Source organism: Canis lupus, chromosome 17, assembly GCF_003254725.2.
Source record: "Canis lupus dingo isolate Sandy chromosome 17, ASM325472v2, whole genome shotgun sequence".
NCBI lineage: Eukaryota > Metazoa > Chordata > Mammalia > Carnivora > Canidae > Canis > Canis lupus.
Window position 1 is genome coordinate 52,448,789 of NC_064259.1, and position 13,323 is coordinate 52,462,111.

Sequence of the window (13,323 nt, forward strand, 5' to 3'; positions counted from 1 at the left end):
TAATTGTTTCCCATGCAATAAAGAAAAAAAACAAAAAACAAAAGGCAACAGGATGTGATTTCCTGAATCTGAACCTTTAAGGGAAAACAATGCTAAAAGCAAATTTAAAAACAAAGGGCGAGGGCACCCGGGTGGCTCAGTTGGTTAACCATCTGACTTCAGCTCAGATCATGATCCCAGGGTCCTGGGATTGAGCCCTCCACTGGTTTCCCTGCTCAATGGAGATTCTACTTCTCCCTCTCCTCCTCACTTGTGCTCTCTCTCTCAAATAAATAAAATCTTAAAAAAACAACAACAAATGGTCTCCTTGGTTGAAGCACCCCCTCAAAGTAGGTGCTACTGGTCTTCTGTACCCTTAATAACAAGTGACAATCATTTAATTAAATAGCATTAATAAATTTGTTACTGAACAAACAAAATCCAAAAGTGAATTTCACTTTGGGGACAATTCAACTATCTTTCAGCAAAAACAATGCTCTATTTAATTTTCAAGTAAGATTAAATGCTTGGGGACAAAGGACTTAACAAGGGTCCATATTTGTATGAATTCCAGAACTTTTGGGAACAGTGAATATAGGCTGAATAAAATATGTTAAATTTTTTTTTTTTTAAATCAAGAGTCAGACATTCAGCCAACTGAGCCACGCAGGCATCTCTTCCTCTTTCATCTTAGATACATTATATCACGCAGTGAAATTGAGAGAAATCTTTTTTTTTTTAAGATTTTATTTATTTATTCATGAGAGACACTGATAGAGAGGCAGAGACATAGGCAGAGGGAGAAGCAGGCTTCCTATGGGGAGCCTAATGTGGGACTTGATCCCAGGACTCCAGGATCACTCCCTGAGCTGAAGGCAGATGCTCAACCGCCGAGCCACCCAGGCGTCCCTATGTTAATTATTTTAAACAAAAATCACTTTTTGTATTCTAGTCTACATTCTGTAGAACCAGTATCACCTTTCTCTGAACAACAGATTTTGATCAGGAAATCTAAAACAAGTTATCATACCACCATATTCTTTTTTTTTTTTTCATACCACCATATTCTTAACCAGATAAATAATCTGAGATTTCTTCCTCAATGAATTTAACCCCCAAGAATATTACACTATCCATTGCAGATTTACTTTAAGCTCTTAGCTGTTCTTTTGTGAAGAGCTGCATAAATGCCTATGTTTAAAATGCAAGTTTTAGGGGCATCTGGGTGGTTCAGTGGTTAAGCGTCTGCCTCCGGCCAGGATCATGATCCTGGGTCCTAGGATTGAGTCCTGAATCAGGCTCCCTGCAGGGTGCCTGCCTCTCCCTCTGCCTATGTCTCTGCCTCTCTGTGTCTCTCATGAATAAATAAAATATTTAAAAAATAAGTAAATAAAATAAAATAATGCAAATTTCAGGGGGTACCTGGGTGATTCAGTCAGTCAGTTGGGCATCTGACTCTTGATTTCATCTCAGGTCATGATCTTAAGCCCTGTGTAGGGCTCCTCTGAGCTCCACTCAGAGCCTGCTTAGGATTCTCCACCCCTCCTCTCTGCCCCTCCCCCCACTTGAGCATGTGTTCTCTCTCTCATATAAATAAAAATCTTAACAAAATAAAATAAAATGCAAGTTTCAGGTTTAGTGCCTGTTTACCCGAAAAAAAATGGGTGCCAAAAGGACTCAAACTACTAATCTACTAGAAGGAACACAACCAAATGGAATCAGAATCACTGTATGTGTCATAAGGGTGACTTAATTCAGGAAAGATACAGACAAAAGATAAAATCTCTAGGAAAGATAACCACCTCCATCCTCCCTTCCCCAAAAAACTGCTACTGATTAAAAAAAAAAAAAAAGGTAGCATTACTAAGAAGGGAAGATAATTCTCATTTATTTTATGCCTACACTGTGCAAGGTACTTTAACAAACACTATACTTTTCTTCTCAACTATATCGTGTATATATTAATCTCTCTGTACCATATTCTCCATCTGAAAAATGGGGAGGAGTGACTTCCCTGTTAGTCCAAGGTTCTAACAGCCAGTGGAGATGAGATTCAGACTTAAGTATGACTGCTCCAAAGTCATTTGCTTTTCCTACTCACTATGCTATACTGTCCCCCAAACAAAGTACACTGGACTAGAAATCAGAAGAAATGGAGTTAAGTCCTAACCCTGCAATTTACTAGCTGTGTGATCATAGGAAAGTCATTTTACCTTTATGGGTTTCAGTTTTCTCATCTGAAAATTCTTTAATCATTGATTTCTGTGTACTTCCTTTAACATTCCTTGTAGTGCAGATCTGTGGTCAAGAAATTTTCTCCTTTTATTAATCTAAAATAATTTTATAAAAAAATAAAATAAAATAAAATAAAATAATTTTATTTCACCTTCAGTTTTAGAAGTTATTTTTGCTGGACATAGAATTCTAGATTGATAATATTTTCTTTAGTCTAAGGTCGTTATTTTTTGGCTTGAAGTTTGCATAGCTTCTTTTTTTAAAAAGATTTATTTATGCATTTAAGAGAGAAAGAGAGAGCACACATGCTCAGGTGGTGGGGTGAGAAGGAGAAAGAGAATCTCAAGCAGACTCCCCACTGAGTGTTGGAGTCTTGTGCGGAACTCGATCTCATGACCCTGAGACCACGACCTAAGCAGAAATCAGGAGTTGGAGACTCAAACAACTCTACCACCCAAGCAACCCCTGCATTGTTTCTAATGAGAAGTTTGCAGTCATTCTGTGTTTAGTTCCCCTGTATGTTATGTAGCTTCTTTTCTCTAACTGCTTTTAAGATTTACTCTTTATCTTTACTTTTCAGCAATTTGACTATGCTAATTCTAACTGTGGTCTTCTTTGTATTTATCCTGCTTGAGGTTTGTAGAGCTTCTTAGATGGTGAGCTGATGTTTTTCCATTGAATCCATTTTTTACCTCTGCCTGATTCTTTCTCTTCTCCTTTTGAGATTCTAATTACACATATGTTAGATGATTTAATACTATTCCACAAGTTACTTGTGCTCTATTCATTTATTTTTTTACTTTTTCCTTCTTTCTCTGCTTCAGTTTAGATAAATTCTTTTGACTTGTTTTCAAGTTCACTAAACATTCTACAGAGCAAAGTCCAATCTGATTTTAAGCCCATCTAATAATTCTTATTTCAGATACTGTATTTTTCAGCTTCAAATTTTCTATCTGGTTCTTCTAACATTTCCATTCCTCTTCTGAAATACTCCATCCCTTCACCCATTATATTTTCTTATTGTATATAATTTATTTACAATAATCTTTTTAAAAAATATTTTATTTATTTATTCATGAGACACACACACACACAGAGAGAGGCAGAGACATAGGCAGAGGGAGAAGCAGTCTCCATGCAGGAAGCCAGATACGGGACTCGATCCCAGGACTCCCAGATCACTCCCTAAGCCAAAGGTAGGCACTCAACTGCTGAGCCACCCAGGCGTCCCTATTTACAATAATCTTAAAGTCCTTGTTGGGTAATGCTAACCACTGGGTTATCTTTAGGTTTCCTTTTATTGACTCTTTTTTCTCTTCATTATGGTTCACAGTTTCTATTTATTCTAGAGCCTTGTAATTTTAATTTATGCATGTATATATGTATTTAAGCAATCTCTATCCCCAAAGTAAGGCTAGAACTCATGACCCCAAGATGAAGAGTTGTACACTCTTCCACTGAGCCAGCCAAGCACCCCTAGTCCCTTGTAACTTAAAAAAAATTTAATTTATCCATTTGAGAGGGAGAGCGAGATAGTGAGAGAAAGCATGGGCAGGGAGGCAGGGAGAGGGAGAAGCAGGCTCCCCGCTGAGCAGGGAGTCCAATGTGGGGCTCAATCTCAGGAGCCCAGGATCATGACCTAAGCCAAAGGCAGACACCTAACCAACTGAACCATCCAGGCATCCTATTGTGCCTTGTAATTTTTAATCATAATCTTGACACTACCTATAAAAGAACAGTAGAGGAAAAGATAATATACTTTGTATTTATTTTGCTTTATATTATTTCTGAGACTATAAACATTCCTCTCTCTAGTAATTAGAGTGAGGGGCTGATCATTCAGATTCCTCCTAGAGTCAAGTTGAGCTGAGGCTGGGTAGTAGGTCTTATTACATGGAATTCACCTGGGATTAGTTCAACCTCTAACCCCCCAAGCTGCTGCTACCTTTTATATATTGTCAATATTTGAGCTGGAAAAAGCATGGCTACAGTTTCAATTATTTTTGGTTCAACTCTGGATTCAACCCTGGCAGGATATCACTGCACAAATATGTGGGATTATAAAACTTCTTTGTGCCTCCCATACCCCCTGCAATGCTGCTGTCTTAGTAAAAACTGGAACAGCAGATAATTATTGGGCCAAGCAGTTTGTTTATGCATTTGAGATTCTTCCAGATTCCAATCCACACTCCAATTCCAATTTTAGTACATGTGCTGCCGAAGCAAGCACCACACTCCAATTCCAACAGTGCATACAGATAACTAAGACTTGGCAGATTTTTCCTTCCCTCTGTAAAGCCTCATCATCTTTGCCAGGGCTACTTGTATCCAGACTATATGCTTGTCCTCAGGTATGAAAGCTGTTATGGCTCTTTGCTCACTTATAAAGGAATTCACTTTGGAATTCAGTTCATCAAAATTTCCTTGCATCCACTATTCACTAGCCCCAGAGAAATACATGACTTTTATTTTGTCCAGAATTTTCTTGTTACTATGGGAACAAATGTTTTTCAAGTCCTACACCCTAACTGGAAGGGGAAGTCTTAAAATGTTTTTGGTGAAATAGAATAGTGAACAATAGTACAAATCAGAATACACTGCATGAAGGTAAGGGCAGGTATTGCTTCAGACTGTTTCAGGTGTGTGTGTGTGTGTATGTATGTGTAATGGATTGTAAATGTATTTATTATGGTGAGGTGTGGTAAAAAAATTTTGGAAAGTCTGTCTAGAGACAGTGAAGTCCACTTCAGTGCAGGCAAGGAGTTTAGAGAAAGGCTATCAGGATACTAATCTTTAAAGAGAATTGTTTACTGCTACCTGAATTTCAGGCATGAAACAGTTCAGAAACATACAGGCTTTTACATATCAACACAGAACAAAGTAAGTCCCTGTAGAAGTACACAAAGCATATATTATCACAGTAGGCAACTGCTGTTAGAAGAGAATAAAATACATCCAGATATTTTAATAACAAAAACATCCTTTCGTTTTTATTAAAGCCAGTTCCCTGGGCCTATGTGCTATAATTCAATGTGCTGCTTACTGATTGTTATTATTAGATTAAGACTGCAAAGAAAGATTCTGGAGAGAAAAATGTCTCCTTTTATATCTGGCTTCTTTAACAAAAGTATTTTTATTTTATTTATTTATTTATTTAATTTATTTATTTACAAAAGTATTTTTAAAATTTCTTTTTTTGGAGTTGGGGTAAGAGATGAGAAGATTCTCTGAATGTAAGAAAGCTTTCCTAGGTGAATAGAATAAATCACCTTTTACTCAGCATAAATGAAACAAACCATTGAAAAGGCATGTTATAAAACACAGGTAGAGACCATAGTATTTATAAGGAAGGCATCATGGTACAGGATACAAAGAGTGCAGGTTCTGGAGCCAGACACCTGGATTCTAATCTTCTGCAACTTACTTAGCAGTGGGCCTTGTACTCTTAACCAATCCAAACCTTACTCCAAAACAAGGGAATAACACACACCAGTAGAGTTATTGTTAGAAGGATCAAGTGAAATAATATATAAAGTCTCTTGTATAAGGTAAGTGCCCAAGAATAGTTATGACATTACTGTCTCAACCTATTTAAATATTATATGCATATAACTGTCAGTATACATCCTCACCAATCTAACCTCCTGAATGTCTCTCTTTATTTCTATCCTTATTACAACAACCTCACCTTATGTACTTACCATTCTTTTCCTAGAATTACCATAAAATATAGGCTCCTATATGGCCTCTCTGCCTCTAATATCAACTCCGTTCCCATACTGTTGCCAAAATGATATTTCTAAAATTTAGATATGATCAAATCATAAACCAGTGAAAACCTTTGCTGGTTTCTGGTGCTTCATACATTGCCAAAGTGGCTATCAAAACATACTCCCAAGGAACAATGGACTTCCAAGAACTGAATGAAGATCTGATATAAAAATTGAATAATACCCTCCACACACTAGTTTTCAGAAAGAAGTTAAGTTTGTGGATAAAATTTACTTGATACTAAGTTTTTTTCCTCCACAAATATACCTTAAACATTTCACCCTTGCTACTGTTTGTGGTACTGGTCAATTCTAACAAAATGGCAAAACAAATAAACACATGGCCAACAAAAATTAGCAAAAAAAATTGGGATAAGCCAATCATGAAGAGTTTTAAAGCTTTTTAAAAATGTCATACGTACATATGTGTGTGCTTTTATAGTGCATACACAAAATATGGTCATAAGTTTGCTACTCAAATAGTTTTTGGTTTAAATGATAAAAGCAAACAAGTACGTATTTCATGGTGTCCAGAGACAAGCAAGATCAAGTCCATACCTCTTAGCATGATACATAAGGTCTCTGATTCCACTTGATTCCTGTGATTTGCCTTGCTTGCATGCTACATTCCACAAACATCAAATAATTTGCATCTATCAGTGGTTCAGAACTAGCATACTGGAGTTACAGTGTTCAAATACCACCGGACTTGGTTCCTGGCTGTGCAATCTCAGTCAAATTACTTAATCCTTCTAAGCCTGCTTCCTGAGCTATAGGATGAATCATATTATAGATAACACTTATCAAGCACTTACTATGAGTCAGGGATAATTCTAATCATTTTACCAATATGAACTCATCTCATTTTTTTTAAACAACCCATAAGGTATGTATATACTGTCATTATCCTTGTTTTGCAGATGAAGAGGCACAAAGAGGTTAAGTATAACTGATACGGCTCTTGCTACTCTCTGCCACAAAGGACACAGGTATCCATCCTATAAGGTTGTTGTAACAATTAAATATGAAATGATGTAAAAAAAAAAAGATGCTTGAGACAATTGCTGGCATATAGTAATTGCTCAATAAATTATAGCTATCGGTGCACCTGGATGGCTCAATCAGTTAAGCGTCCGACTCTTGATCTTAGCTTAGGGTCATGAGTTCAAGTCCCACTGCCCTGGGCTCCATGCTCAGTGTGGAGTTTACTTTAAAAAAAAAAGACAGCTATTAATTATTTCCTGAACACACAATGTACTTTCAAGACCCATTCAAAATTTTTCAGTGAAACCTTCCTTAGACTTTGACCCTGAGTTAATTACTCCTGGGTGCTCCCATTACACCTGTTAATATTCTGTAATCCTTTTCCAATGTTAAATTCCTCTTACAACAAATACTTCTGCATACATTTTCCATGGCCTCAAGAATCTCAGTGCTCTAGAGTCATTCTTGCTGGGAATACTTAGAAAAACAGGAACCTTAAGGGCGAAAATGAAGAGAGGTAACATTGACAGCCAGAGAGGAATAATTGCTTCTGCAATGCTGTCTTGAAAGCCCTAAAGTAAACCTAAATCTCAGAATGTAACTCCTCTATTTGCTATTGCAGAGGATGCTAAGACATGTGTTACAGAAATATTGGATGCAGGGGCGCCTGGTGGCTCAGTCAGTGAAGCATTTGCCTCTGGCTCGGGTCATGATCTCAGGTTCCTGGGACTAAGCCCTGCATGGTTCCCTGCTCATGGGGAGTCTGCCTCTTCCTCTCCCTCCCCCACCAATGCTGCTCATAGGCTCTCTCTCTCTCTTTCTCTCTCTCAAATAAGTAAATAAAATCTTAAAAAGAGAGAAGAGAGAGAGAGAAACATGGAATATAATAAAATCTGCTCAGGAAGATGGGTAGGAATTTGAACTGCTCACATTATTTGCTTTTCGGAATTTTCTAGTAGGTATATTTAATTAAAATACTAACATAGTGGGGATCCCTGGGTGGCGCAGTGGTTTGGCGCCTGCCTTTGGCCCAAGGCGCGATCCTGAAGACCCGGGATCGAATCCCACGTCGGGCTCCCGGTGCATGAAGCCTGCTTCTCCCTCTGCCTGTGTCTCTGCCTCTCTCTCTCTCTCTCTGTGACTATCATAAATAAATAAAATAATTTTTAAAAATACTAACATAGTATTTAATTTGTAAACCTCTGGATAATTTTTTGAAAACATTTATCTGTTTATTTTAGAGAGAGAAGGAATCTCAAGTAGACTCCCCGCTGAGTATGGAAAAGCCCAACACATAACCCTGAGATCATGACCTGAGCCCAAACTAAGAGTCAGCCACTTAACCGCCTTAGCCACCAGGTGCCTTGCCTCTGGATAAATTTTTAATAAAGGCCATAGAAATAAATCCTGAATAAAATTCTTAACTGAATTTGCTTAAAAAAATTTTAAAGCAAAAGAGAAAAAAAATGTCGAACTGGTTTCTACCTTTCAAACTTTTATCATCTTGTTAACTGTTCTTTGAATAACAAATCTTCAAAGCAAGCACATACAGGATATCAGCCTTTTATCTCAGTCCTATCAGAGGAAACAGCCTTATAGGTAACTAAAAATGATTCCCAAAATAGCACAGAAACTTAAAAAAAACACACACCCTAATATTACTAATAATAGACAACATAAACTGCTCAGCAGTTATTGCGCCTAACTGCAAAGCAAGCACTAGGATTCTTTAAAAAATATATTTAATTCTTTACCAGGTCTGTCAACTCTCTTAAGACATCTGTCATGGAAACTTTCTGAGGTTTTTTTTCTTTAATGAAAGAATGAAATACAATATATTCAAGGTTTTGATGCACAAGCCAAAGAACTGGAATAACACTAATTTCATAATTGTGTTACATGGTTGGTTACTCACATTATTTTATTTATTATTAAAAAGATTTTATTTATTTATTCATGAGAGAGAGAGAGAGGCAGAGGGAGAAGCAGGCTCCATGCAGGGAGTCTGATGTGGAACTCGATCCCGGGACCCCAGGATCATGCCGAAGGTAGGCGCTAAATCTCTGACACCCCCCCCCCCCAAGGGATCCCCTATTTTAAAAACTTCCAAATGACAATTCTTCTTTGCTGTTCACTGATTCTTCTTTGCTGGAGATTTTATTTAACAAAGCTGCATGACCCTTGGAGCTATCCTCACAACTAACCTGATGTTATGGGCTGAATGCTCACATGCCGTCCCCCTCCATTTCTATGTTGAAGCCACAATCCTCGGTGCAATGGTATTGGAGGCGAGGCCTTTGGGAAGTCATAAGGATGGAGGACTCATGAACAGGATTAGTCCCCTTATCAGAAAAGACATAAGAGAGATGAGCTCTCTTTCCACAAGAAGATACAACAACAAGATGGCCATAAGCAAACCAGGAAAAGGGCTCTCACCAGGAACCAAACTGGATGGCAGCTTGGTCTTGGACTTTCCAGCCAATTTATGAGAAATAAATTTTTGTTAAGCTACCCAGTCTATGCTAGTTTTGTTATAGCAGCATGAACTGACTAGACAAATGGTAGTTCCACCTTCAAAACATATCTCTAACTCCAACCACTTACCATCTTCACGGCTACCACACTAATCAACGCCACCGCATCATTTCTCCCTCTCTCATTTTTTAATTTCTATTCAATATTCACCTTTCCTGTCCATCTTACCTAAAATAAGGCTTCTTGGGTTGCCTGGGTGGCTCAGTTGCTTAAGCATCTGACTCTTCATTTCAGCTCAGGTCATGATCTCAGGGTCATGGGATTGAGCCCCAAATCAGGCTCCATACTGAGCACAGAACCTACTTCAGATTCTCTCTCTCCCATTCCCTTTACCCCTCCTCCTGGTCACACACACTCCCACTCTCTCTAAAAATAAAATCTTTAAAAAAATAAAAATAAAAATAAATAAGGTTTCTTTCCCTACATATGCCTTCACTCCACTATATTTTCTCCACAGAGCTTATCATTTACCTGAAATTCCATTATTTGTTTACTTATTATAAATATATGAATGGGTGGGGAGACACAATTTGGCTCATAACACCCTTAGAACTGAGCATGAAATAAAGTTATCCATATAACTGACATATAACATTGTATAAATTTAAGAAGCACAATGTGACCTGAGAAGTATATATATTATGAAATGATTACCACAATAAAGTTAGTTAACACATTCATCACCTCACTACTACTATTTTATTTTGTAGTGAGAATATTTAAGATCCACTCTCTTAGCAACAACATTGTTAACTAATTATCAAGAACTATTTTTTTAAAGATTTTATTTATTTATTTGACAGAGAGTGAGCACAAGCAGGGGGAGCACAAGAAGAAGAAGCAGGCTCCCCGCTGAGCAGGAAGCCTGATGCGGGGCTTGATCCCAGGACCTTGAGATCATGACCTGAGCTGAAGACAGACTGCTTCACTGACTGAGGCACAGGTGCCCCACCAAGAACTATTTTTTATTTTTATTTTTTTATTATTTTATTTTATTTTTAAGAACTATTTTTTAAAAGGCTGGAAATACTTATGCCTTACAGAGGTCATTTATATCTGGACAGCCCTTAGGCTTTCTTGAATGACTGGGAAACACAAAAGAAGCCTAGGAGAAGCCGGGGAGATATGCACTAGAGGCAGGAGGAAAGAAGAATGGTACTTAGGAAAAGTGTTCCTCAGACTAAATAACAAGGAGGCTGACAAAACCATTAGTAGCTGTGCTTCTGTTGCAGCTAGACTTTAATCTAGTGCTCCAGCTAATAATCTAGTTAAAAGCAAGCTGGGTATGGTTAACTGTACATTGGACTATATCCAGAAATGTTCCAGTCCTAAGAGGCTAGATGGGCTCCTGGTAAAACAGGCCTTACAAAAAGTAGAACTAACTTCCCAAACTAGCATCTTATACTGCATAGTTAGCCAAGTTTATATCAGGACTTACGGAAGAATCCCAAGTCCCTAGGAGTATAGAAGCAGTCTCTTCAGCTAACTAAACCTCTTAAAACTTAGGAGACAATTCTGATTTCCAAAGAGTTACTCTGGAGCACAGATTCCAATATGGAGTTGGAAATTCAATTCACAGGAGCCAAGAGTGCTGTGTACACTAAAAATCCTTATCTGATTTCTGTATCAGGAGTCCAGGGGCCAAGTTCTCAGCAGTTCTTACCTTTTCCTTTTTAAAGATTTTATTTATTTATTCATGAGAGAGAGAGAGAGAGGCAGAGGGAGAAGCAGGCTCCATGCAGGGAGCCGGACGTGGGACTTGATCCCGGGGCTCCAGGATTAGACCCTGGGCTGAAGGCAGGCACTAAACCTCTGAGCCACCCGGGCTGCCCAGTTCTTACCTTTTCCTAAATGTCTCCTTTATAAACCTTGAAATCTCCTTGGGATGCTCTTCAAATTTTGACGTGAAAAGTGTAAAAATGTTTCATTCATGGATGAAACGCATATGGAGCAAAACAGAGATGTAGATGTTAGAGGTAGCAAAACAGAGACATAAAATATTGTTCAGGCCAAAGAGGATGAGGGCAATTTAATTTGTACAGTGAGGACTCTTAACAGTCAAAACCAGATGACGACTGTCTAGTTGACCCACAATATGACAACGCCCTGTTCAAATCTCTAATATTCGCTCGACTTTGTCAAGGCATTTCATTGGTTTCTACATCAGCTCTTCCTGCTAGTAGGTGATGTTTCTGAAAAGAATGAAAACTAATTTTCTTAATGTAGTGCCCCTGTTATACATGTTAATTAGCACACTATTGAGACCATATTCTAGGACTGAAACATAATACAAAATGAAAGAGTGGTATAATGCAGTTAGCCTATAAAGTAATGTTTTACCAAATTTATTTTATTTGTTTTAAGATTTTATTTATTCATAGAGACACACACACACACATACAGAGAGAGAGAGAGAGAGAGAGAGAGAGGCAGAGACACAGGCAGAGGGAGAAGCAGGCTCCACGCAGGGAGCCCGATGTAGGACTCAATCCTGGGTCTCCAGGATCACACGCCGGGCTGCAGGCGGCGCTAAACCGCTGTGCCACTGGGGCTGCCCACCAAATATATTTTAAAGACATTCAACTAGATTTACTCAAGAAAAATAAATTTCAAAAGATACTTTGAAAAAAAAAACCAACATAATACAACCCCTAAGTTTTACAAGATATCTTCCAAATAAGCTAATGATATTGTTCATTATCCATACCACCGTCCTTGTCCCATAAAGACAGCTATAAGTTAACAGGAGAGTATTTAATGTCATGTAATAGCATGACTAAGGTCACATCAGTCCTCTCTGACTTAAGTTAGTTCTTCTATTTCTCATCTGCAGTAGAACCTAATTCCCACGACCCAAATACGTTCAGAAAAAAAAAAAAAGTAAAGAGGAAAAAAGTCCAGGTGGCACAGAAGAAGTCTGTTTGCATACTCATGGGATATCTTAAATGACAATCATCATCATTTCTTAAGTGCTCCAGATGCCAAGCATTGTGCTTAGTCCCTACATTCGTTATTACATTTAATTCTCAACAGCTCTGACGGTATTATTACCTTCCTTTTGCAGATGAGGAAACTGAGAATGAACTGGTTCGGTAAGTTACCCAGGTAACACAAGCTTAGTTCCTCTTTACTCCAAAGCTTCTGCATTTAACCCGTATGCATTACTTGTCTGTGGGTAGACATAACAATAATATCAACCAATATAACAGGATGTCAAATGCAACTTTTCCTGTCCTCTCAGGGTTTCAGCAGGGGCCTCATAGGCCAAGATCAAAACAATAGGAGTCAAATACTTCCATATTCTATAGAGAACTCCAAGGCTTATAAAGTGGGGCAGCCAAAAATAGGCTCTGCTAACATCAGTTCATTACCCTTGTCACAACAGTGTAAAAAGAATCATAATTAGTTCATTCATTATAAGGATTATAAGGGACAATATAGACAACTTCTTTTAAAAAATTAGGCGGTGTGTATTTCCTTGCCTCCCAAGGGAAAAGGAGGAGGTACTTCCTGCCTATCTCAAACCCAGGGACTAGGAGCTCAGAATAATCACTCCCAAGTGCTTAACTTATACCCAGAACAGGAGAGACACAGGGACTGGGAACCACTCCCATCCAGGGGGAGAAAAGGTGCTGCTGAATTTTAAAGATTGCTTAGGTAAACAGTCAAATTAAATGTTTCAGCAGAAGAGGAAGTTTTATGAAACTCCAGAACGTGGAAAATGACATATAAAAGTAACTTTAATCACACGAAACTTCACAATTTCATTAAATTAATGCAGTGTTAGTCCATATAATCACATGAAGTGTATCTTAACTTT

General features: G+C 38.0%; 1 protein-coding gene across 5 annotated transcripts in view; it reads right to left on the reverse strand.

The window, feature by feature from the left end:
• Positions 1–13,323, reverse strand: part of DENND2C (DENN domain containing 2C) — an 83,171-nt gene that overhangs the window by 54,712 nt on the left and 15,136 nt on the right. For 2 of the 5 annotated variants that reach the window (XM_035700629.2, XM_049095526.1), the window contains exon 2: positions 2,193–2,277. The exons of 2 other annotated variants lie outside the window; for them this stretch is intronic. The gene's annotated coding sequence lies outside the window, so the exon portion shown is untranslated. Of the gene's footprint in view, positions 1–2,192; positions 2,278–12,554; positions 12,673–13,323 lie in introns of all 5 variants that reach the window. One more of the 5 variants, XM_049095527.1, reaches the window with a different exon arrangement.